Source organism: Kogia breviceps, chromosome 13, assembly GCF_026419965.1.
Source record: "Kogia breviceps isolate mKogBre1 chromosome 13, mKogBre1 haplotype 1, whole genome shotgun sequence".
NCBI lineage: Eukaryota > Metazoa > Chordata > Mammalia > Artiodactyla > Physeteridae > Kogia > Kogia breviceps.
In genome coordinates, this window is record NC_081322.1 from 2549756 (window position 1) to 2576560 (window position 26805).

At 38.3% G+C, this 26805-nt stretch overlaps 2 long non-coding RNA genes across 2 annotated transcripts in view; one reads left to right on the forward strand and one right to left on the reverse strand.

Moving 5' to 3' along the window:
* LOC131768119 (uncharacterized) overlaps positions 1-26805 on the forward strand; it is a 358014-nt gene that overhangs the window by 263487 nt on the left and 67722 nt on the right. Inside the window, exons 3-6 of the long non-coding RNA XR_010836178.1 lie at positions 10698-10791; positions 17356-17456; positions 20555-20640; positions 21074-21138. This is a non-coding gene — a long non-coding RNA (uncharacterized lncRNA). The remainder of the gene's footprint in view (positions 1-10697; positions 10792-17355; positions 17457-20554; positions 20641-21073; positions 21139-26805) is intronic.
* Positions 16104-23273, reverse strand: LOC136792412 (uncharacterized). The gene is made up of 3 exons (XR_010836180.1): positions 23063-23273; positions 17382-17534; positions 16104-16409 (listed from the first exon to the last, which is right to left on the reverse strand). It is a non-coding gene; the product is annotated as an uncharacterized lncRNA (long non-coding RNA).

The window sequence follows — 26805 nt, forward strand, 5'->3', positions numbered from 1 at the left end:
TTCATATACAAGTCTCATGGTTTGTTTTTGTTTTTGTTATTGAAAACAGGTGTGCCCTTTGCATGGCTCACTGCATACCCAGAGCTGAATGTAATCTTAGCATGTTGTCTCTGCCTTCTTATATAAATATAAAGAAATGTTGAAGCTTCTCTTTGCTATTTGTGAAAGGTGCACATCCGCAGTGAAATCCGTCCATGAAATGGGCAGGGAGCTTGCTGCACCAATGGGAATGGAGATAGAAGGAAACAGTTGATTTACTCTGTGCCATCATGTAACTTACAATCTTACTGCGAATTCCTGTCTCTCACTAAAAGGCAAATCTTACATGCTAGAAAAAAAGTGTAAAACTGAAAAGAACTTAAGACCTAAACCTCTAAATGTAAGAAAAATTATTTAATAAATAATTAAAACCAATGAGCTTGAAATGATTAAATATCAAGATCTTGGTACTGTGTCCATGTACAAAACAAGCTGAAAGAGAATGAAATATTATGTTCATAGTCTTATTTTCCTTTTGGTTTAATTTAAAAAGTAAATCTCATTGATTAACAGATGACTTTTGCACTTAATCCAGAAAATTTCTACTGAATGAAAAAGCAATTTACAAGAACCTTTACAAAGAAATGTCATGTTGATAATAATGTTTTCAAAATTGAATTTTTTTTCTTTAATTGATCTTTCCAGTGCTGACTCAGACTAATTTCCGTCAGGATTTCTTGATTATTCATTTTCCCCCCAAGCCTTTCATTAAAAGTTTAAAAATCGGGATTCTCCTTTTGCTAGTGTGATCGTAAGTCTTAAGTTGAGAGAGCTGAAACTACCTGGATTTCTTCTGCCATAATTCCAATGCCAAACAAGTTTCCCAAATGCCATGCTATATTTCAGGATATATTTGGTACATGGTTGCCGTGTTAGCAAAAACAAAATGAAACTAAACTAAACTAAAAACAAAAAATAGGACGCCCAGTTAAATTTCAAAGGTCAGCTTGATTTGGGGTGGAAAGATGAAGATTTTAGAGCTTCTGGGTTAGATCTGACAGATAGAACAGAGGAATGACCTGACAGGGATGAGACATTCTGCTCATTATTATTAGCAATTGGGGCAATGCATGTTACAAATATCATAAAAATATACCCCTCTAGCTTCAGTCTTAGATAGTGTGATCAGCATAGATCAGAGCTCCAGCCTGTCTGGAAAAATCTTAGAAGAGCATATACTTTTTTGAGGTTGGAACAAAAATGAATAAAAAATCCCAGAACACTGAAATAAGAGAGAATTAATATTATAAATAGATAAGAGGACCACATGTTTTGCTTGAGTTCAGAGACTCCCAGGAGGTTCTACTGTTGTCAAAATTATGTTTTTCTTTTCCTGTTCACTTTCTTTTTCTTTGGGTCATAATCGATACCTGCAACCTCATTTCTTTGGCTTTGAAGAATATTAAAATGCCAGTATCTCATGATGTTTTGTTTTGTTCAAGGCAATGGTGAGCCAGGTTGGTGGGTTATCACTAGGAATCTCAAATTTCACTGCACCTTAGAATTCCCTAGAGAATTTAAAAAAAAAAAAAAAAAAAAAAACCTACCAAATGTCTTGGCTCCATCCTGAGAGACTGATTCAAGTTTTCAGGGTAGGGCCCACCATTGGGCATTATCAAAAAAGTTCCCTAGGTAAATTTTATATGCAGCCAGGATTGAGCATTAGTTTGTTGTAGTGTGGGTTGGATTACACGTGGGCAGCAAGGTCAAAGGAAGTTTTTCAGTGGTGTCAACGGACTGTGTAGGATTGAGCTGAGGGGTGCTCCAGGCAACACACACAGAACAGGTTTGGTTGCTGTGTCATCAGTCATGGGGAGATCCTTGGGTGGTTTCTGCTCAAGAAAGGTTTCATCTTAGTTGAAGTTGTCCTTATACCTTAGGTCTGGACTGCAACTTGTAGCCATCTTCTGAGAGGGTGAGTCCTTGTGCCCCCTCCAAATATGCTTAGAAAGACCCATTTTACTACTAAAAGAGCCTACTGAGTTCTCACCCACCCACATATTTTTGTGTATGTCTTGCAGGTGGAGCTAAGACTCAAGGGCAGTGTTGATGGTTTCTCTGTAAGTTTGGTTACTCAGGGAACATTTGTTCTATTTCATTAGATGAATTCTTAGTGGATGAGGGCAAAGATTTTGAGTAGACTTTGACCCTGGTGAATGGAGGGACATAATTAAATATTACAAATACATTTGTCATGGTTTGAGGGACTTAACCTTGTTAGATCCTATTTTATGATGAATCACATGATTTTATTATTAATTTTTAAAAATATTAAACTGACCTGCATCTCTGGAGTAAATATAACTTAATCATGATGTATGGTCATGATGTATGATGTATGATCATGCTCATGAAAAATAGATGCAAAAATCATAAGCAACATAGCAACAAACATATATATGATCTATTTTTCATGAATGTGATTGCCCTGTAATTTCCTGAAAAGGGAAAAAATGGGGGTTATCAAATATAACTTTATTAGTTTCACAGTTGTCAATATTCAATCCTCTTGAAGCTTGAGATATATTTTTTTCTTTACTTTTTCAACAAATCTAAGAAGGTACTACTCTGCGTTTTCACAGTGAATAATCTACACTAGGACTTCATCATGAATTGTAAAAAGGAAATATATCAATAGATACAAAGAAAATTTTGATAAAGTTAGGGCATCTCAGGGTTAAACTAATGGAATTAAGTCTGGTAGATGTCCCTTGATAAAAATATCAGAAAGAAATGTATGATCTGATACAATATTTTTCTTAACCTTTCCTTTGAAACTTATTATAAAGGTAAAACATATTAATTAGATAAAATGAAAAATTCAGAAAATATAAATACCCTAAAGTTGCAAAACCTGTCATAATCAGAGTTAACATACTGGATTACTTTCTTTCAGTCTCTTTCCATCCATTTGGAAGTAATTGGTATATTCTTGTATAGTTTATATATACTTTTATATTTTACTCTTTTCATTGTGTATTTTATTGATTTTTCAATAAAATTAAAAGCTCTTTGAAAAAACAGATTGAATATTACCCCTTCATACTGGCTCTGTTATTAGACATTTAGGTTATTTCTAAATTTTCACTATTATAAATAACTGCGTGTTGTACACTTTTGTATCTGCATTACATTTCGATAGCTTTTGAAAAAAATCTCAACCACATTTTTACATTATGTGGCCATATTTATCCTAAATACTTGCTACTCAGAGTGTAGTCTGTGGAATAGCAGCTGTAGCATCCCCTGGAAGATTCTACATTTTAGAAATGTAGAATCTCAGGCCCCATGCAGACCTACTAAATCAGAATCTGCACTTTAACAGATGTTGAGGTGATTCCCCGTGCACATTCAAGTTAAGGGAACACTGTCTTAGAGTCTATTTCATCTACACCAAGCCTATTGGTTCACTGAGAGTCTTGGATTATCCTGATTGGTTCACTGAAAGGAGGCTCAGAGCATCCTGATTGGTTACTAGCAAGACACTCAGCCATGTTTCCTGCCCTACTTCAGCTTTCCATCCTAACTCCCTGTGAACAGGATCTTCTCAATTCTGATTACACGTTAGAACTACCTGGAAAGTTACTTAAAAATATTGATATTTGGACCCCATCCCAGACCTATTAAATAAAAATCTCTTGGGAAAGGACAGGGGTTTTAAAAAGGTGTCTAATAGACAGCCAGGATTGGCAATCATTGTAAGTGATCCGAGTGAAGAGAGGAAAATAGTTTTCATGTGATAGAAGATGATTGATTTTCATCGACCTGTCCTGCTGTCAAAAGCTGTACTCTTCTGTGCCATCAGTACCAAATCTGCAGAGCCCCGGAGAAAGGGAGAGAAGGCAGGAAATGTGGTTTATCTGGCTAGTGTTTGGAGATTAAAGGAGTTCCTTTAACTGAATTTCCAGTAAAAGGATTATACTCCAAGGGACTCAGAGCCAAATTTAAAAGCCCAAACAATCAAATGACTGCATGTGTTCTTTGTTTTGTAAGTGAAAGAAAGGCAGGCAGGTTGAGAGGATAGTTGCGGTTTAAGGCGGGCCTTCCAAGAAGGGTTGAGTGTAAGTAAAACAATCAAATGAGGTTTTTTCTGGAAACAATATCCCCATAACTAATTTTATTTGCTATGATTAATGTTTCAAGGCCTTTCAATATATATCAGATTATTTGGACAGCCAAAATATATTTTGATAATTCCAGTTTAATTACAAATTATTAAATAAAACAACTGGATGTATCACTGTGTCTCAAGCCATGGAATTTTCAACACCATTGCATTCTTTTTAATAGGGTTTGAAATTTTGGTGTTGGCTATCACCTCAGTTTGTTTGCTTTGGCCTCCATTCACACTAAGGCTTTGTGAAATGCCTAACGTGTTATTGTATTATTTCTAATGGCATAATCTTGATTTTAGCTATAGCAAGATTAAGAATTTAAAATGTTAATCTTGGGACTAATATCAATAGATCATCTTTTAATTCTATTCCAACCAGTTATTTGTTTTTATTTGTAATATATATCTCATACTTCTAAAAAAGATAAGGGATAGTTTTCAATAAAACCAAACACATATACATGCACATGTGAATATGCACCCAATTATCAATACTTTATTATTTTAATTACCCAACTACAGTCTGCAACTCACAAACTTATTTCTTTCCTATCTGTTTGCTTGGCATTGTTTTTTTTTTAAAGAGCAAAAACAAGGATAAAATATATATTTAACATGTAACCTTTCTCTTTTCCATAATTTCATCAATTTAGGATATCGTTATTAACAAACTGTGTCTAAATTATGCTGTTCTTTTCTTGGATTATCATGGAAATGAGTTTCTTACCTCCCCCCTCCCTCAACCTCCCTTTAGTGCCTTCAGGCTGCTATAACAAAATATCATAAACTGGGTGGCTTACAAAGAACAGAAATTTATTTCTCACAGTTCTAGAGGCTGGAAGTCTGAGATCAAGGTGCTGACAGATTTGGTGTCTGGTGAGAGATAGTTTTCTGGTTCATAGACATTTGCCTTTTCTCCATGTCCTCACAAGTTGGAAAAGGCAATGAATCTCTTGGGGCCTCTTTATAAGAGCACTAGTGACTGGACCACCGTTCTCATACCCAGATGTCTCCCAAAGGCCCCACTTCTTCATACCATCACAATGAGGCTTAGGGTCCAACATATGATGGGGGGGGCACAAGCGTTCAGTCTATGGCATCCTCTTATTTGAAGTTCTAGATCCATGAAGCGTTACATTAATAAATATAATAAAATTTAATATAATTAATAAGTATATAAATATAATTTACACTGCTGCATGGTACATGTGAAAGGTAAGAGAGTAAATCCTAAGAGTTTTCATCACAAGGAAGATTTTTTTCTTGATTTCTTTACTTTTGTATCTCTAAGAGATGATGGATGTTCACTAAACTTACTGTGGTAATCACTTCGTGGTGTATGTAAGTCAAATTTCTGTGCTGTATGCCTCAGACTTACAGTGCTGTGTGTCTATTATATCTCAATAAAACTGGAAGAAAAAAACTTGCAAGGAAATTCCGAAATTGTTATTAATGAAAGGTCCTTTGATGCAGACTGAATGTGTGCATTCCCTTCACTGGAGATGAGCCTTAGAAATCACTAATGAAATTTTAATGTGGAAGACACTCCTTTTCAACCAGAAGAAGTTCTTCAAGTCTATGGTCAATGATTAAAAACAACAACAACAACAGTATTTTCATTCATTTTAAAAAACCTGCTCATACTACCAGATAATTTACTGAGTTTGGCTAACAGTCATACAGGTTACACTTGAAATTAACCAGAGTTAAATCAAATGAAGAATTTTACTTTCACTTTCTGAAGGACCTTCATGAACCATCTTGATTCTCAGCAGGGAGTGAAATGAGCTACCTTGACACTGTATTTCTCTTGCCCTGGCCTGAGACATTATCCATCCTGGACTCACAGGGTGGTTTTTGTGGGTTTTTTTCTCTCCAAAAATGTTGAGTAGAAGGTATTCTCCTTCTTTATTATCAATAAAAAAATTTTTTTTCTTCATAAACATGTAGAGAAGTATCATTTCCAACTTCTTCCAGGAGTCCTCTCTTCAAAGTTGTAACAGATTCTCCAAATAACCCCATGGAACTCAATTCAGTATTTTGTGGTTCATACTATATTGAAAGTATCATTTGTCCTTCTATACATCAAAATAGGTGCCAACCTGTGTTCTGTTTATCACAGTATCCTAGGAAAATAAGAAAAGACCAAAAGGGTCCTCTAGAATTATCAGAACTTTTCTGTAGATTTGCCAGGATTAGAACCCACAGCTCTCTCCAAAACTTTTTGGATTAAGCAATTATAAAATATGATCTAGACCTTTATTTTTATAAACAATACCATGGGCATGAAAAAGTCTTTTAGATGGTGGGAAAATGACAAAATAAATTGTGTGAGTGTGATGGCAAAAATTATTAGATAATTCAATTGAACCAAAATTATCCAAGACAAACTAATGTGATGAGAATGATCTGAGCCTTAACCAAGAATATGGGGCCATTTTAGAAGAAGAATTTCATGGGTCTCTAAGGTGATTTTGGTTCATAACTCTATTTTAGAAGAACAGTTCTATGCTTTAAAAACAAACAGCTGTACAAACTGAAGTTGAAGATCTGTGTATTTCCATGCCTAATTACTTGATTCCTTTCTGTATTTCTTTATTTTAATGCTAGTTTTTAATCTACCCCATCCTTTTGTTTGTTACAAAGTTAGCCTTGTGAGACCAGTGAAATAAACATCCAAATGTGTTTTTCATTTTGCCCAACTACAATCTTTGTTGTTTTCCTCCTTGTATTTTAATTTTACTTTTAGTCTTCAAAAAAGGAACAGTAATACCAAATGGTACAAGTCTGATGCCATTCTTTGCCTCTTTATGTAAAGTCAGGTGGTCAGCAACATAAGTTATTCAAGCCAAAGATGCACTGAAGTTCCATAGATGGGGTAGTCCCAGAAAAGTTCATGGAGTGGGTGAAGTGGTCTTTGGTCCATTCCTGCTTTTCATAATAGCGCCTCTTTCTTCCTTAGCCTCTTCTAGGCCCCCAATCGTATAAACATTTTTTCTTTTTTTGCAGGAGTTCTAAAGTATTCACTGAAGGTGCTAACTGATAATTAAGAGGCTAATTAATGGTTGATTATTAATGGAGTCCATTCAGTCTCCACTGTCTGTAGACCCTGGATTGGTTCTGAATCAGTGGGGAGTGGCCTAGGCCACCCCCAAGCTGTGGATCCTCAGTGAGCTAACCTATACTGGAGAGTCAACCTGTATCCCCCAGTGACGGAACACAATGTCACCTCCCTCAGAGAGCCCATGCCACAGTAAAGAAATCTATGAATGAAAATTTCTCACCACAAATGACAGGTGCTAAGAATTTTGAGCTTCCTAAGCTTTATGGGTTTTTCCATAGTGATTTAAAGAACTATTAAACATTCAAATGTGTTGCCTAGATAGTGGAATGGGGATGTTTTAGGGGTGAAAGCTAGATGGACCTACAGATCAGAAAAACTAAAAAACTATAATAGTTCTAATTTAATTAATTAATAGGACGTATAAATGATAAATTATCTGTTGCTTACTGTACCCATGGTAATCAAGTATGGTAATATCTATGAATCTAGTCTTGTCATTGAATGAAGTTTTCGTATTAAAATGTTAAGTTTAACCCAATAATGAAAGATTATTAAGGATAAAGTAGCCATCATACAAGGTAATAAAACTCCTGGTCAGTTTCACTATGATATCAAAATCTAATCGCATAAGTTTATTTTCTTTTCTGCTCTTACAAATGTGTCAAAATAGAATCAAACTTATAGATAAATGAACTACAGACCTGATATGTAGGTGTTATTCAGAGCTATCACTGTTGGATTGGTTGCTATGAGGAAATTGTCTGACCTAATGCAAAACATGAGGACGAAGAAGAATCTCAGAAGTTAGTCCTGGAATAAAGCCAGCAGCAGGTCTGACCCAAGCTGGGAAAAAACGCCACAGACAGGGCGGGTCCAGAAAGCACAGCTACATCTATAGGATATCGAATCCAAGAAGGGAGGAGATACGAGTACATGAGTACATTTCTTGCATCTGGAAGGGGATTTGGTTGCTGGAAAACCAGAAAGGCCTCTTGAGGCAGACTCATCTATTCTTTAGATGCAGAATAGAATGGGTGATGGGAGGCCCTATAGCTAGAGTGGAGGCTTCAAATGATTCTGAATGATGTCACAATTCATTCTGTCCTGCTCGCAGTCTCCTTGACTCCTTGATCCGTGGCCACATAGTGAAGCTGAATCAGGCCTCTGTACCCTGACATGGAATTAAATCTTGGAGACATAGTTTTTGGTAAAGTAGAAAAGAATAGCTTTATTGCTTTGCCAGGCAAAGGAGGGTCACAGCAAGCTAACACCCTCAAAATTGTGTGTCCAGGGCTTCTCTGGTGGCGCAGTGGTTAAGAGTCCACCTGCCAATGCAGGGGACGCGGGTTCGTGCCCCGGTCCGGGAGGATCCCACATGCCACGGAGCGGCTGGGCCCGTGAGCCTTGGCCGCTGAGCCTGCATGTCCGGAGCCTGTGCTCCGCAACGGGAGAGGCCACGACAGTGAGAGGCCCGCGTACCGCAAAAAAAAAAAAAAAAAAAAAAAAAAAAATAGTGTGTCCGAACCTGGAGGGGGTAGTGAGAAGTTTTATAATAATGGTTCAAAGAGGACATGATCAGCTCATCAGCTCATGGATATTCTTCTAATTGGTTGGTGGTGAGGTAAGTGGGAGTCAGCATCAACAACCTTCTGGTTCCAACAGATCTGGGGTCTATGTGCTGGTGGGCAGCATACAGTTAACTTCTCCCACCTGCTGGGGGTTTCAGTATCTGCAAAACAGTTCAAAGATATTGTTATGTATCTCCCTTGAGGGGGAGCCAGGACCCTGCCCCAAGGCTGCACTATTGTTTCTTAACTGGCCCTCCCTTGTCTCCCTTGTCCCCTCCCTCCTTGTCCCCTCCCTTCCCTAATTAGCATCTGTTTGAACTTGCCTGTTGGAACTCAGGGAAGGTCATGGAGGCTGAATGAAGCCTATTTCCTGTAATCAAGAAATGGGGGACACGGAAAGACTTTTGTGCCCAGGAGCCCCACAGGGTCCTGCTGGGTATCAACAGTGCTAGGTAGCAGGTGCCCCAGTAAGAAGCAGAGGGGGCTGTACATAGTGAAGGGAGGGAGACAGTAAATGGGCTGCTGACAAAGCTTCAGTCAGACTTCCCAGGTTCAAACCCTGACATCATTCCTTGGATAGTGTTGTAATTTGGGGCAAATTACTTTGTCTGTTAAAACCTTCAAAGTCCTCATCTGTGTAATGGGGGTACTAACAGCATCAACCTTGTAAGACTGTTTTGAGAATTAAATAAGCATATCCATGTGTGAGCATTTAGCTCACTGCCAGGCAGCTGTATGTATGTTAAATTCTGAGCATTATAAGAGAAAGGCTTCTAGAATTCTCTCTGGTGAAAGAAATCACTGCCAGTAAATGGATTAGAAGTTTCATCATCGACAACTTGTTTTCTCTCCATATAGTAATAAAAGGAAATGGCAAAGAAGTAAACAAGGATAGTTAGATTGCTATAGAGCCCAATTATTCTCAAGCATAAAGTTACTATGTCTGGATAAATGGCTTCTGAAGAGAAGAGACTGTTCAAAGTGCTACTCTAACGTAGGGCTAACAATCGGCAGTTGGGTATTGACACATAAGCAGCTCATAATTTTATGACTTATCAGAAAGAGGCGAGATGGAAAATGTGCGCAGAATAAGAGTATGTGACTGGGTAGGAGGGGTACTTTCTCAAAGAATGAGGCTATTTGGATCTGTTTCAGCTCTAAAGTTGAAAAGTCCCTACAATTTAGGTAAATCTACTCTCTCAGACTCCTTATTTCTATATGATAGGTATGTTGGTAAGACCAAAGCAATGACTCTAAAAAGCAATCTTGTTGAGCCCAGACACTGCTGTCAGTTGTTGAGGGAGCCTGAAGCACTTCCTGTAACACTTCTGAGGTTGCCTTCAACCTGGGGGTGCTGCTGTCATGATTTATTAGTGATGTTTGTCAGGCAGAGAAGAGTAAGTGCCTATAAACGTACCAGGAAAATGGCATCCTTGGTAACGTACACTTGAATTTAAATGGAAGCTTCTCCACTTATGAGGTCCTCATGACTTTGAGTGAAATATTTAAGATATCTATCTTTATGATAAGTTATCTGGAAAACTGGAATAATTACCATCCATTTCTTCTTTAATTAGGAGATTAAGTGAAATAACAAGGGCACCAAGTGGAATTGGGTGCCTATTCGTTGCTCAGCCCATGTTAGGTCCACGGAACCCTCCAGAGGAGCCTCCAGGTTCACAAACGGTCTGTAGACATGAGCAGCCTTAGGCTGGATCTGACAGCTGTCCACCCAAGACTCAGTTCCATGGCCAAGAGAGGCTCCGGGCATCTGTGGAAACAGCTCTGGAGACGTGCGGGGCAGCATCCTCTCCCTCTTTTCCAACGTGCCACTTAGATGGCAAGAGAAACTGTTAACAGCATCTGAACAGGGTGTCCTTTCACTTAAATTGGCATGCATTTTTCTTTTCAGAATGACCAGAAGAGTCCTTCAGTGACAATGATGAATTAGGATGAATCATGTAACGTGATACCAGGAAAACCTATTTACTGGAAGGCCTCTCAGGGTGAGTGTATGAGGAGGAGGGTTTAATGAATAGTGAGACCCCAGCCCCATCCCTGCGATGTGTTCCAGCAGAAGGATGGAAGCAGTGGGGTAATTACGTGCACTGCACACTGCAGTGAGGGAAGCACGGGAGAGTGAGGGGAGGAGAGGTGCTCAGCCCACTGGGCAAATACGGCGGGAAGAAAAGAGAGAGAAGGGGGGTGGCAGGTCGTGGGACAAAAGAGACAGACAGTGCCAGAACGAACATGTCTGACAATCCTTGAGAAAGGAGATAAAACTATATTTTATTTTTTTACTGAAGTAGAGTTGATTTACAATGTTTTGTTAGTTTCTGTTGTACAGCAAAGTGATTCAGTTACACATCTATCTATCTGTCTAGCCAGCTACCCTTTTTCATATATTTTTCCATTATGGTTTATTACATGATATTGAATATAGTTCCCTGTGCTCTACAGTAGGACCTTGTTGTTTATCTATTTTATATATAGTAGGTTGGATCTGCCAACCCCAGACTCCTAATTTATCCCTCCCTCTCCCCTTTCCCCTTTGGTAACCATAAGTTTGTTTTCTATGTCTATGAGTCTGTTTTGTTTTGTAAATAAGTTAATTTGTATCATATTTCAGATTCCACATATAAGTGATATCATATGATATTTGTCTTTCTCTGTCTGGCTTACTTCACTTAATAGGATAATCTCTAGGTCCATCCATGTTGCTGCAAATGGCATTATTTCGTTCTTTCTATGGCTGAGTAGTATGCCATCGTGTATGTGTGCGTATATATATATATATATATATATATACCACATCTTCTTTATCCATTCATCTGTCGATGGACATTTAGGTTGCTTCCATGTCTTGGCTATTGTAAACAGTGCTGCTCTGAGCATTGGGGTTCATGTATCTTTTCAAAAAAACTATATTTTAATATCTTTCTACCTCCAAGCCCTGATAGCAACAAAGGAAGAGATTTTAGCTAAATGCAACCATTTCAAAGTCTCTGCCATTCCCCAGGATGCCCTGGTCCTCTCTCTGGAATGCATTTCCTCCCTTTCCATCCCTGGTACCTTTCTACTCATCCTTTTTGGCCTTTTGAAACCTCCATGAACCACGTTGCTCTCTGAATGTCTTGCTATTCCCTCTTCTGTACTGTGTGTACTTTGGTCAGGCACTGATGCAATGTATGTCTGAATGTCTCCTTGAGGGAACTGTGGGAGCCTCAGGGCAGAGACTGAAACATTCTTTTTTATATCCCCTCCCTTTACGAGCACAGTACCTGGCATCGGTGATTAATGCAGTGTTCCACATGGAATTATTGAAATGAGAAGAAATTATAAAATTTGCCAAACTCATTTAATTCACTCCGTCTTCTTCAATTTAGGTTATACCAGCTGACATGGCTTTTGCTTTCTCTCTCCCTCTTTCTTCTCAGACTTTCGGGAGAATTTCTTTTGGTTGTTTTTAGAGGGAGGAGAAGCTGGCTCTTTCTTCCTTAGTTCTTTCTTTTCCTTTCTTTGCTTCCTTTTCCCTTCCTTCCTTCCTTCTTCAAATGGTCTATCAGTTTCTACAATGTACCAGGCACTGCGCTAGGCATAGAAAATAGAGGTATGAGAGACACCATCCTTGCCTTAGGAAGATAATATTTTAGTTAGAATTTAAAAAAAAAAAAAAAAGTAAGCACACAAATTAGTTTTCCACTCTGGGGCAAACTACAATCAGCTCTCTGAACACATGGGAGAGCCACAGAGGGAATCTAGGGAAAATATCCTACAGGGGATGATGACTGAAGTTTTGAAAAAGGATAAAATTTAGCAGGCAACAAAAGGATGACAAAGTTAGCATAGCTCGAGGTAACACCACTTACAGAGGGAGGGAGGGAGGGCAAAATCTCATTCAGGAAATGAAAAGATGACTGGTGTGATTGTAAGGGAAACTACAAGCTGCCCAAGGAGAGGGAAAAAGAAGAGAGGGGCCGGAGACACATCATAAAAGACCTCTTGTCCTAGCAAATCTATCTGCCCTTCATCGCGAAGCTTTGAGAGAGTCCATTAAGGATTTTAAGCAGAGAAGAGGTATGATTCTATCTGAATTAGAAAGGAGGCGGCTGGGTGAGTATGAAATGGTGGCAGGAGATTAGAGGCAGGGAGACCCAGAGGGGAGGCTGTTTTCAGTGATCAGGGTAAGCAAATCAGGACGGTCTGGATGAAGCAACACTGTATAGGGGCAGAGGGTGTTTTAGGGACTCATTCAAATGACCGGATATTCAGCAGAGCTATGAAAACATTAAAAGTAGTAAAGCTAGAGGCATTCTACAGAGGAGAGAGAAAATAGCAATAGTAAAAATAATAGCGCAATAGTACTAGTCAATAGTAAACAATAATAGTAAATAGGGGAGGATTTCAGCAATTGCCGAAAATATGATGATAAAAAGAAGGGAGTTGTCAAGAGCATCCATACAATGGAACATTCTGGAAAGATAAGGGATTCTAGAAAACTCCCTTTGGGATTTATTGCTATTCCCTCCAGCACCCTGATAACCTGGGTATCTCTTCAAGTTTCAGAGATCACGGTCATGTGGTAACTGAGGTTTTCTTATTCCCAGCCCCTTTTTCATGTCCTGTAATGCTCCCTGCATAAAGGATAAGCTTCCTTAAATGTCACACCATGACTCCATGCTAAGAAGGCAGGTCATTATTTCCTCTGGCTCTCAGACTTCCCCGCCTGTGGATTTCTCCATCCTATTCTGCAGCATGTAGCCTTTGGGTCTCCAAATTAGTGTCTTCACTGATTCTCTTCCGTCTTCCTCTATGAAACTTTGTCCACATATTATTGATACTTTATTAGGACCCTTTCCTTTCCTCTAGTCAACAGCTGTTATCCTATTTCTACCCAGGTGCGTCAAACTTTTTGTGAAACTGGGTAGGACATACCCAAATAAAATAGAGCACGCATTTTGATTCCTAATGGCACTGCAATTTGATTGCTGCAGCCTCCTGGCTGGTTTCATGTGTCTTTAGTCCTGTGCCTTCATTCAGTCCTACACAAAGAGCATGAGTCATCCCCTGAGAGGTCTGTTTTGATCATCTCTCTCCTTCTCTGAACCCTGCAGGATCTCTGAGTTTCTGCTGACGTCAAATCAAAACTGATCCTGAGTCACTCTTTATCTAGCTGTCCTCCACTTTCATCATAGGCTGATTGTTCTCTCTGCTTAATTCAAGCTGCCTGGCTGGTTCGGAGCGCACACACGCTGTCTCTCTTCTCCAGGGCGTTCGCAGAGCCTTCCACCCACCTGGCATATTTCTGCTCCTCCGGCAATGCCAGTTCCCTGGCTGCTTGCTTCAGAGCCGGGCACAAACCCTTGCCTCCCTCTGAAAGGCTTTCTGGCATTGCCCGCGTTCATCTCTGTCCCCCCAGCAAATCTCTCCCCACTACCTTGCTCCATCTTTACATGCTAACACCGAGCATTTTTATTCATTTATGGATTCCTTGACTCATGCATGCATTGCTGTTGTAAAATACCGGAGAAAAAGCTGTGAACATGTAAGCCATGCCCTACGCCACGGGGGCTTACCATCTAGTGTAGGAAAACATTATCCCCAGAGATAGATAACCCCCAATATTAATGACTACCATGAAGTAAAGTAAAAGGTGCAAAGAGATTTTTAATAGGGCACCTGATTTAGAAGAGCAGAGCTGGGGAGGCTTTTCTGAGAAAGGATGAATGGGATCCCATCTGTTGAAGAACTGGGGGAGGGAGTTTCCAAACTGATGAACCGGGGGAGGGAGTTTCCAAACTGGTAAACAGCAGGTACAAAGTTCCTGATGTGGGAAAGATCAAGGAACTCTGAGACGTCTGAGGGACAGCAGCCCAGGCTGTGGGAGAGCTTCACACTTGCACGTGCCTCTCATAATGTGCTCACAGGCCCCGTATCATGAACAAAGTCCACCCGAAGTGTTCAGTACCCAGATCGGTGTTTTCCAAACATCCCTGATGCTAAGAATCACCTGGAATATTTGCTAAAATTCAGCTTCGCGGGGCTCTTTCCTTGGAACATCTGATTCAGCGGGACCAGGGTAGGGCCCTGGAATGTGCGTTTATAAAGAGACCCCCCCCCCCACGTGTTTTTTTTTTATCATCAGCGTTGTTTGGGATTCATCCATTTTTCACAAGGTTTGGATAGTTCTGAAATGGTACGAAAAACAGGAAGTGGAGAAATGGCAAACGAACATAGTAGAACTTCTTCAAGTCCTACTCTCTTTGGTTTATCTTGGTTAAAAGCAAACGTTGCTAGCTGCTGTGCATATTAACCTGTCTTTAGATGTTGATTCCATAAATCTTTGCCTGCTCCCCCATTTGACCCGGCGGCAGTGGATTCCAACACTGGCTTCTTATCAGGATTCCCCCTCCGCCCCAGGGCTAGAGCCTGGGGTTCTCTTGTCCTTAAAAGCTTCCCGGCTCGTGTTGATCTTCACTAGGGTTGTCAAGCACTGTTCTTGGATGTGTTTGGAAGTAGGCAGTGTAGTTTTCTTCCTTGCTACTCCCTTGGCGCTGCTATCAGTTCTTCAGATAGTGCAGGTTCAGGAATTTGGTTGAGCAACTGATCCACCCTCACTCCCTGCTGTGTGATCACATACTTATAAAACTCATGTGATCAATTATTGTCCACCTCCGCACGGTAAGTATGGACTGGCCCCAGAAACTCAAGTGCACTGACCCTCCTGTCACCGACAGAAGCAAGGTGCCCTCTGTGGCTGTGTCCCGAATACCTAAGTTTCTGATTCTTTACTGAGGGATCATATACACCTGCTTGCATGTCTCGACCACCTTTTTTTTTTTTTTAAGGTAACGGTTATATTAGTGCCTATACCACAAATGGCAAGGGGTTCATGATGAAGCCTGGAGAAAAGGTACAGTGTGTTGGTTATATTTTACAAAATTCAGAAAGTCAGAATGAGGGAAGAAGAAATGTATCATCTGTCAGTTCCTGGCTGGGAATGACCTTATTAAGAGGTTAGGGTGGTAGGACCTAGTGTAGGAGTCAGTTAATTGTGATCATGAGGAAAAAGACCAGATCAACAGGAAGAACATTTTCCCCCCCAGGGGCAAGCAACAGTCACACTGACCAAGCAAGTGAGGACAATTGGGGGTCTAATAAGTGGACAGAGGAAAGCGATGGGAAACTAAGAGTCTGGTGATAGTTAGAGATCCTTGGGTACATAAAGGCAGCTAGTACTGGAAATAACTTGATTCGCGTGGAAAGATCTTTAACCACTGGGCTGGACAAAAGGGAAAATACGATTCTATTCCAAAATGGTTTGGAACACTAGTCAAGTTGTAATAGGCAAGTAATCCAAAACATGGCTGGCCAGGAAACAAGACAAGTCCGTGTTACCATAATTGAGACCCACTTAGCAGGGGCCAAATCAGAATCCCAAAATTAAAAGTACATTTTTGACTAGTTTACAAATAGCAAGGGTTTATGCAGGAACAGCAACTATAACTTGTCATTAACAGTGTTTTGGACTTGAGTTCCCGAAATCCCTCCTGTTCACATTAAGAGTTGTATCTCAAGACTGAGTGGAGTTCAGAGCATACATTTGATGGTCAAGTGTCTTTAGCTGTGGAAAAAGAAAACATATGTAAGGAAAATTGAGAAAAATGGTTACAAAAACATAGGTTGAGTGTTTGATATCTTGCTTAATATTTTGCAACTATTTCTAATTTCCCAACTATGATTTTCCACTGCCTTTCAGAAGGCGGCGCCTTCTCTAGTCAGGAACAGTGATTGCCTATTCCTCGCATAAGCCCTGGCTTTTGATCAAGTTGTAGAATGTCCTTCTCATCTTTATAAGTTCAGATTCTAGTTCTCTTTTGAAACTAAGCAATTATCCTTCCATCTAGAAATTTCTTTCTCCTGCCAATTTCCACAGCACTTTTCTATCAGTTTTCTCCTACATATAATGCATTCCTGAAAACTTGTTGAAAAATTAAAGGTATTAGAAGCCAAATAACATGCTCAAATATTTTTTTGTGTTAAAAATACTACTATAAGTGGTAAAATCTAAAGACTTACCTCACCCTTTAGTACAAGGTAGTCTTTGATAATACTCTCCAAGCCTCCTTCTTCTTCACTTATCAATTGAACATATAGTCTGATGTCTTAATTTTAAGATACTTAATTTCATAAGTGTCTGAGTTTTTATTTGAAAAATTTGGCTCACTCAATAATATCTTTTTTTCAACTTTATTAAAAGTGAGGTCTATAATTCTTAATATTAGGTTCTCTACATTAAAAAAAATCTTTACCACTTGTTATGAAATCATAAGTTAAAATACAATTAAATATCACAATAATCATCATAATAAACATACCAGGTGGGTTAATATATCATATAATTTACATATTTAAATAAATAAATAAATAAATATTTACATATTTAGCCAAATTGCATCATATGCGTATTCAGTATTTATATATGCATATGAATATGTAAAACTCAAATGTTTCTTCTTAGTATAACAGTTATTCCTTTAAATTGATCACTTTTTCTGATTTCTTTTCAGTAGATACCTGGAAGACTGTTATTTACCTCTTTGGGTGTTAATCCAGGCACAAGCCTTGCCACAGTTTCCCAGTTGATGGTCTGGTGGATTCCACATAATGGGTAAAGGATCCTGTCCAACACCATTTGGTTGTTTAGGAAATTGTTGTTTTCTGAATATCCACAACTGATCTTTTGGAACTAGAGACAGAGAACACAAATAGATTTATTTGCATCTGAAATCCAAATGTTTGCAGAACATTATAAATCAGTTATAATTCATTACTAGGAATTATCTACTATTACATAAAGGAAAAATAAAGCTCACCTAAAATCAAAACAGAATATATAGCTCAAATCTCTTCAAATATAACAGAATTTGAATATTATGGATTGGTGGATAGATAGATAGAAGGATGGACAGATGGGTAAATATGTGATTAAAAAGTATGATAAAATGTTAAGGGTAGGGGACTTCCCTGGTGGCGCAGTGGTTGAGAATCCGCCTGCCAATACAGGGGACACGGGTTCGAGCCCTGTTCCGGGAAGATCCCACATGCCGCGGAGCAGCTAAGCCCGTGTGCCACGACTGCTGAGCCTGCACTCTAGAGCCCGTGAGCCACAACTACTGAAGCCCACACACCTAGAGCCCGTGCTCCACAATAAGAGAAACCACGGCAATGAGAGGCACACGTGCACCGCAAAGAAGAGTAGCCCCCGCTCCCCGCAACTAGGGAAAGCCCACGCACAGCAACGAAGACCCAACACAGCCAAAAGTAAATAAGTAAATACACAAACAAATAAATAAATTTATTTTTTAAAAAATGTTAAGGGTAGAATATAAGTGACAGGTATACAAGTGTTCACTGTAAAATTCTTTTGATTTTGCTGTACGTTTAAAATTTTTCATAATAAAATGTTGAGAGAAAAAGTTGAATACAATATATCTTCCTTAAAAAAATCATAATGATTGAACAAATAGGCATTGCTATACAAAGATGTGACGCTACTGAATTGGACCACTGACTAGAATGTGTTAGCTGCCAATACTAATTCTTTACCCTTCATCTGAAACTTTGAATTTAGCCACTATAATATAGGACTGACAATGTGCACTGTATAAAAGAGCAGTGTAAAAAAATCAAGAAAAAAAATCAGTGTAAAAAAAATCTGAAAATCAAGACCTTCCTTGATTTATAATACATTGCTATGATTTTTCATTTAGGACTGATATTTTGCTGGAATATTCTGTCTCCCTGGTTGGTACCATTGTAGTGCTAATTGCTATGTATCACCCTTGAATACATGCATTATCTCCCTTATGGGGTAGGGATTCCTTATACCCATTGTAGCATCTAGAACAGTGATTTGTGCAAAGCAATCCCACATTCATTTGTACTGCACCTAATATTTTCCAAATACTTTCTGGAACATGGTCTCCTTTTAAGCTAACAACATTACAGAGGCCTGGGTATGCTGGATGTTTGTGAGGTCTCAGGCAGAACGCATGTCTTTGCAACAGCAAAATGGAAAAACTGGAAGGATGGACAGAGGTGACTTGCTCATGTTCATGAACTTGCTCATGAATTAGTAAGAGGTAAAACTGGGGCCCACATCCCAACTGTCAAGTCCTTTTGTTCCAGAGGACTTCAATAATAATTGATTGAATGTATGTGTGAATATATAGGTGGTTCCTGTGGCCTGTGTGTACTCTGGTTAGTTAACAACTTTTTCTGATGTTTAGAACCATATCAGAACTGTGCCTCCCCTAACGTTCAGGATTTTCAGAATCCATCCAGGGACATGGAAAACTGGCCTAGGGCCTGATGCCAGAGCCTTCTCACTCACACTAGAAGGGAGAAAAAGGAATTATGACAGTGGAAGAGAAGTCATTTGCTGAGGAGTAAAGGAAAATCATAGTTTGGTGTCAGTACATACACATATATAAATTACTAATAGGACCCAACTAAAGTTTGCAACTAGAGAAAAAGAGTTGGAACTACAGCATTTTGTATTGAGTGGTGGGAATTTACCATTAAACAAAGCGAATTGAGAAGGTAGGAAACCTAACACTTTGGTGGGGGACGGTGGAAGGATGTCGTTAAATCTTACTGCTGTAAAAAGCTCTAAGGGTGTAACATTGGTCATACGTAGACATTTTCTGTCATTCCAGTTCTTTATCTATGAAAGAGTTTAATCTCCTTTTTGGTTTTCACGGAGTCTTTGAGCAGAGAACAATAAGCTCTAATCTCATTGAGTAACTACGAAGTGATAAAAGGGCCCCAGAACTGTTTGCCTTTCTGTGTATGTTGAGGAGGGCCCATGAGAACTGATGTCAAAATATGTAAGTCTTGATAAGCAACAAAAGCGCTTAGATTTTCTCACATTTCTCCCCGTGAAAGTCTCTACCTAAGTAAATACAGATACTCTCTGATACATTAATTTCTTCCCAAACCTGGACCTCTTCCAATATAGATGTTTTTTAGCCAATGTTCTACTCAAAGAGTATTTATTCTCTTTTTTCCCAGTAAAGTAAATATTTGTCAATATTTTGATCAACTATGTCTTGATATATTTTGCATGTAGTGATATGTAAGTGAAAGATAAGGGCATTATCTAAAGCTACATGGGTTGGTCTCTGATCATTTGGTGACATTAGATGCAAATACTCATTTACTGACATTTCTTCTCCAGTCAGAGACTTTAGAGAAACAATAAGTTTTTCTTTTGAACTTGTATCAGTAAAGACAGAGTAATCAGAAATCCTAAAATGAGAACACTCTAGCATTAGAAAATGAAATTCTGCAGTTAGGGAAGTTGAAAAATATTTATCGGACCCGATTTTAGAAGTTTAAAAGACAGGGCTTGGCTACTGCAGACCAAGTAGGAATAAATCTGACTGAATCTTTAAAGTTATTAAGAATACATCCTTTTCAGGAAGGATTGAAATCCAGTGTAGAATTAGATAATGATAACGACTTGGGAATTCCTGAGTTTGTTTTTCTCTTGGTAGAGAATACATTCCTCATACATCTGGCCTAAAGGGAAACTCCATCTCAGTCCTGGAAGAGTGCTTGTTTTGTTTTTTTGTTGATAATAGTCTTTAGTATGAGTTTCTCTCAGTAGATGCTGAGTAGAACTCATCATATAAGAATAGTTGATTTACAGAACTTTGATGGCTTTCTAAGTCTTATCTTTTCTTTCCTCTCTTGTAAATAAAGGTTCTCAGCACTGTTTTCATCATGAAAGACTGAAGAATTACCATTGGCTCATTTTATAGGAAAGCAAGACCTCCATGAAATAGCAGGTATATACTTACTTTGGAAACATGCAGTATCTTGTAAGAGCTGGCTTAGAATGTAAAGAAACTTGACAATCAAAACCATGATGACCTAATGAGAAAACACTCGCTCTTTGCCATAAAGTATATCAACTGCATAGACACTTCACAGATGGATTTTGTTTCTTTGGTTTTTTAGGACCTATAATTTCTTGATGTAAGTCTTGTGGGAAAACACCTGTCCTAAAATGTTTAAACATTTCTAGTTTGACTTAAGATGTCATTTGGTCTGAAATAGGATATGTGGTATGACACCAATCCATAACTGAAAGAGATCTGAACAGCAATATTGATGATTCAAACATCAGAACGACAACATGCTCATTGGTCTCATTGACTTGAAATAATTTTCTCTGTTCAGTGTATATTTTCTTAACATTAAACTTATGGCCTTTTGCAGAGTGCATGAAATCATCAGTGTTTGCCCTGACAACAGTAGTAAGTAAAACAAGGACCACCAACTGGGTAAGATTTCTTGCATATATCTCTGGGCTCTGTATCACTGTAGATTTAAAACGTCAAACATTTGTGCTTTGTCTGACTCAGCTAAAGCAAGTGTGGCACTGTACTCTTGGTCATCCAATAATCCGTGATTAATTTGGGGGAGAACCCTATCTACTTTTCTTGGTACACGGTTTGCCAAATCCATATTAAAACCACACTTACTTGATCTTTCATGGATGTTAACATTCAAATAATCAGAACTTCACTGATTACTTGAGAGTCAGACAAATGATTTGACAGAAAATGACAGACGGTCCTGGGCAAGGTGTATGGGTGCAAGAAAGTGGTTGGGTGGGAATTTAGTTGCAATTTGTCCTCGATTCTTCTAAGTTCTTAGCCTTAGCCCATGTTGGCAGGATATAATAGAATATTATAGCTGGAAGTATCCACTGTGTCAATTTTCTTGGCCACAAGGTCAGCAGAGTATTAGCTTCTGTGCTTTAGTAATCAACTTTCAAATTGTCAATGAATTCCAAAGTCTACAGCACCATGACTTTGCATGCATCTCCTTTCAGTGTTGACTCATCCTACATCAGGAAATTCTTCCTGAAAAAACCTTGAAAAATAACTGTCAAGAATGGTAAATATAAGGAAAAAGATGTTTTCCTTATATCTGATTGAATTCTCTGCAATTAATACTCACTCCTTCTTATCTAAGTTTTCATAAAGTAAACGATCAATGGATTAATGTTTTCTTCAAAATAATCCTTCCTCTTCCAAGAAATGATCATGAAACTATCAATAAAAACGTATACATTTCTGTTCCTCAAAGAATCAGCTTTTTAGTCCATGTACCTATTTCTTTTCCTTTAATAAGCATTATTTATTCATCTTTATGAACCCTTTCTAATCACCATCTGGATTCTTAAATGTTGAAAATTAAACCCATTTCCATCCAGTTTTTAGTGTCAGTTGGTTTTTACTGCTTGTGATGCAATTTAGTTACCTGTAAATGTTCCTAATTATAAAATGTTAATGTAATGAGAGTCTTACTTTTAATCACTTCATTTCAATGCATCCCCAAACTGTCCTCATTCCAAGAATAGGAAGCTGAAAACATGAAGCCAGGTTCATCTGTGTCCCTGCTAAAATAGCTGTCATTTTGTCTTAAGACAGTTATCCTTTTCTATAAGTATGAAACATTGGGGAATAATTCTCTTGTTTCTAGGAGTCAGAAAGGGCAATAAAATGTGCAGAATGACATTTGTTCAAGCAAAATAATAGAGTTATTCATCTAGTCAGCAAATATATACTTTATGCTCACCAAATATTAAAAAATGCTTTCAAAATACCATAATTTATTTAAATTCTGCTCTTCTTTTGGAGAGATAAATTGTATTTTAGGGACGTATTTATATTTGTTTTTTTCTATTACTTTCTACAGTCTTTGAAAATGTTGTTATGATAGATATATCTTCGTATAGAGAATCTGAAAAAAATACAGACATGGATAAAGATAAAAAGGAAAATCAATTAAAATTCCACAAAAAGTAGAGATTGTTGTATATCCTTTCAGTTTTTTTGAAGAAGATGTACACATTCATAATTTTTTAAAAATCATTTATCAGATGTTCACTGTATGCCTGTATGAGCCATGTACTACCATCAGAGTATCTACTCTACTGAATAAAAGTGTTTCTCTCCTAGCAGAGTTTGCAATGTAGTTGGGAACACAGATGATCAAAGTGTAAACCAAGATGCATGTAGTATTACTAATTGTAATACTGATATGAAACAAACAAATAAACAAAAAAAAGTGCCATGATTGAGAATAACAGAGTTAGGGCAAGACATACTTAGCTGGGGTGGTTAAGGGAGGTGTTACAGGGCAGGTAACAGTTCAGATGAAGGCAAGAGGATGAGAGATGAGAGCCATAAGACTTACAGAAAGAATAGCATTCCATCCCACAACCTGATTCTATAAAGATCGTTGAATATCTTCCTTTGATGCTGTTAATTCTGTTATGCCTTGTAATAGCTCTTTGAGTCCTTAGATCTGATCTTCCAAATGTGTCCTTGCTAGCTGGCTGTTACACAGCTGACAGAGTTGATGATGTTTTAATCACTTGGTCACCTGATCCAGTTTCAGTCTCCTCCTGTGAAATATACCTGTCATCACAAAGGTGAACACCAACAGAATTCAGAAAATGTTGCAGAGGTGGTAGAAAATCAAGTCATAAATTTCGAAGTTGAGAGAAGAAATGTTCTGAAGTCACCCCAGCTCTTTAGTTCAGCTAGGTACTAAGAATGCTGATGATATAAAAGCTGTATTTTTAAAATCAGTTAAAGCTAGTGTGTAGATTCAGTTGGTTCTAATTCATCAATGGAAATGTATTCTTATTCTTTAATTCATTGAGGAGGATATGATGACCAGAGTAAAATAGCTTTCTCAAAAAACAAAAACTATAATTGTGGGAAATAAGTTGAAGTAGAGAGAACGGTCCAACTGTTTACCTTGCCTTTTGCATCTGAAGAGACAAGGCATACCCAGCAGTATCTATATCCCCTTTTAAAATTAGATCAGAAAAGAGCAAACACTTCATATTTCATCCTAGGGAAACACAATTCATACTCTTTGTTTCATGAGGACCCACCCCTTAAAACATAAGGCCTGCATTTCTCAAGATCCTAGGACGTTTTCTGAAGTGACATGACAATTGAGTCAATTGAAAACCAAAGTTCCAGATGCTTCACAAGGGGACTGCTGTGTGAAGACATCCATACTCAATGTTTAAGCTTCGCCTTATGAGGTGGTTTATTCAGCATAAACATTTTCTGTGGGTCAGAGCACTTGCTGTTTTAGAGCTTCAAATCAAACACACTCGGAGGTTTAGAGATGAAAAAATAAATATTTGCAAACAGTGGTTGAACTGGGCAGACTGTTCACTCTAGTTCTCTTTGAGGATTTTCAAATCTTCTATTTTATTACTATTTCTGAATTTACCAATAAAAACAGTCACCTTGGCCACCAAGAAGGGACATTAGAAGGAGCTATTATGCAGTTCCATGAATGTTAACAGACGAGACTTAAAGCCTGAGAGGGTCCTTCAGAGGTGCCGCATCTTAACACACATGTTCCCTTACAGTTGACTGTCAGCCATCAGAAAGGCTATTATTCCTATTGCCCGGTAGAAAGGGCATATTGAATAATAGAGAAATTGCTTACAATTCTTAATAAAGTTTGTACATGATTTAAATATTATAAAAGAATGTATTACCCAAGGTTCTTGGAAAATTTGAAATATATGTCTAATTTAGAGTTATGTAACTTTTTATGTATGGTAAGGCATTTTTAGAACAGATTAGACGAATACAAAGACTTCCTTGTTCATTTTACACATTTTGAGCTACATATACATATGCCTAACAACTAATGCTGATTCTTTTGTGTGGACTATTTTATGATGTATTTTGTTATGACTCTTACTTCTTTCCTAGAGCCTATTTCAGGATAAAGCCACTCAAAAAGGGAGAAAGGGAACAATATACAAACTTATTTGAGACTGGGAATTTTCCCTCACAGAGTGTGTGAAGTAGGTGGATAGACATGGGGGTACAGGAAACAGAAAACATCAGCCAGTTTATCAGTGTATTGTAGAGCCTAAAATTGTGACCCTGAAATTCTTTTTACTGACTCGGCTAAAGGCAAATCTGCCCTGTCCAAAATACTTACATTTCTGAATTAAAATTATCCTAAGTTTATGGCTTATTTCCAAGGAATAGACCAGGTCTAACATGCAGATGAATGAAGGTTGCTCTTTCTTTTGGTTTTAGAGCTTTCTGTTCATATTATTCAAGGCTCTATTTTCTCAGTGTTTGTACCAAAGAATATCAAATGCAGAATATGAAAAATTCTTGTGGATGGAGGCCTCAGAACATTCTAGCCACTGATTTTCAATTGGTGTAATGTGTCATACACTAATAGGCTCTCCAGACCTCTCCAGAGGGCCTGGTCCACATATTAGCATTCTCCAAAGAAACAGAAACAATTTTATATATACATATATATGAATATCTAGAAGATGTACATTTGTATAAAGATATAGAGATAACACATATGCATAGAGTATACATATATAAGTACGTACAGAAATTTACTATAAGGAATTAACTCATGCAGTTATGGAGTCTGACAAGATCCTCCCAGATCAGCAGGCAAACTCAAGAGCCAGGGCAGCCAATGGTTTAGTTCCAGTTCAAATCCAAATCCAAAGGCAGGAGAAGACCAGTGTCGCTGCTCAAAGACAGTCAGGCAGAGAGAGAGAGGGAATTCTTCTTACTCAGCCTTCTGTTCTAGTCAGGATGTTAATAGATTGGTGATGCCCACCCACGCTGGGGAGGGCAATCTGCTTTACTCTCTGTCTGTGGATTCAAATGCTAATCTCATCCAGAAACACACTCATGGACACACCCTGAATAGTGTTTAACCAAATATCATGGTCCGTTCAAGTTAATACACAGAATTAACCATCACACTCAGGACTTTTAAAACAGTTTAAATGGACTCAGGCTTCACTTAGGCACCAGCATTATACATTTATCTTTTAAACTAGTAAAGCTGGGCTGGGGAAATTAGCTTAGGTCTGAGGCCAAAATCAGGATTCTTATACTCAACCCTAAGTCTAAATCTTCCACACATGAGGGGACAGACTAAAGAGCACACACTCACCTGGCCAGCAGAAGACAGAATTGTCACCTGAATTTTGCCAAACAAGACCCAAGCAGGGTGCCAGGCAGAGCTGCGTTTATGGATGTAGCTCTGCAGGTGATCCCCTGGGCTCTAAATCCCAGCTCGAGGGATTGTATAAAATATTCATTGGGAGGTTTAGGAGGCTCTGTTGGTCCATTTTTCTATGTATTCAAAATCGATCTGAGTTTTATGTTTCCCACCTCCTCACCGTTTTAAAAAGAAACTCCATTGAGGTACAACTTATGTACAATAACCTGCACCCATTTTAAGTGTGTGGTCCAATGAGCCTTGACAAAGGTAACCAAGTAACCACCATCACAGTCAAGATACAGATGTCTCACCCCCAAAACTCTCATGTGAGCCTTCATCATCAATGTCCCTCCATCCCACCCCTGAGCTCTGTGCTTCCAGTGACCCACTTTGTTCCAGTGGGTCCAAATCCTTGGTAACATTTGGCGTTGCCAGTCTTTCATTGCCTTGTGTTTTAATTTTTATTTTCCTGATGAATAATAATGTGCATCTTTTCATGTGCTAATGACTCCAGTTTATCAACTATTTCTTTTATAGTTCATGCTTTCTTTGTTCTATCTATGAAGTCTTTGAACTTTGCCTCCTGCCACGTTGAGCTAGTAAGGTTGCAGTTTTCCATGAGGAGCACCTTTGAGAGAAAAGGCCACACACAATTCGTACCCGTCACAATAGCAGTTTCTTAAGAGTGAACTCATCCCCTGGTTCTGTCTGCTTTGGGATGCTTTTCATTGCCTTTAAATAGCTGTTTTTTAATTTTGTCCAGCTTCTGTAAACATAAACAATGTGTTACTATGATTGGATTGGTACAAAGATAAATAAGCTAGTTATTGGAGAATTATTTTTTCTTAGTGCGTGAGCCAGAGAAGAAATGGGAATTATTCTTTACTGTGGGTAGCAATTATAGGACC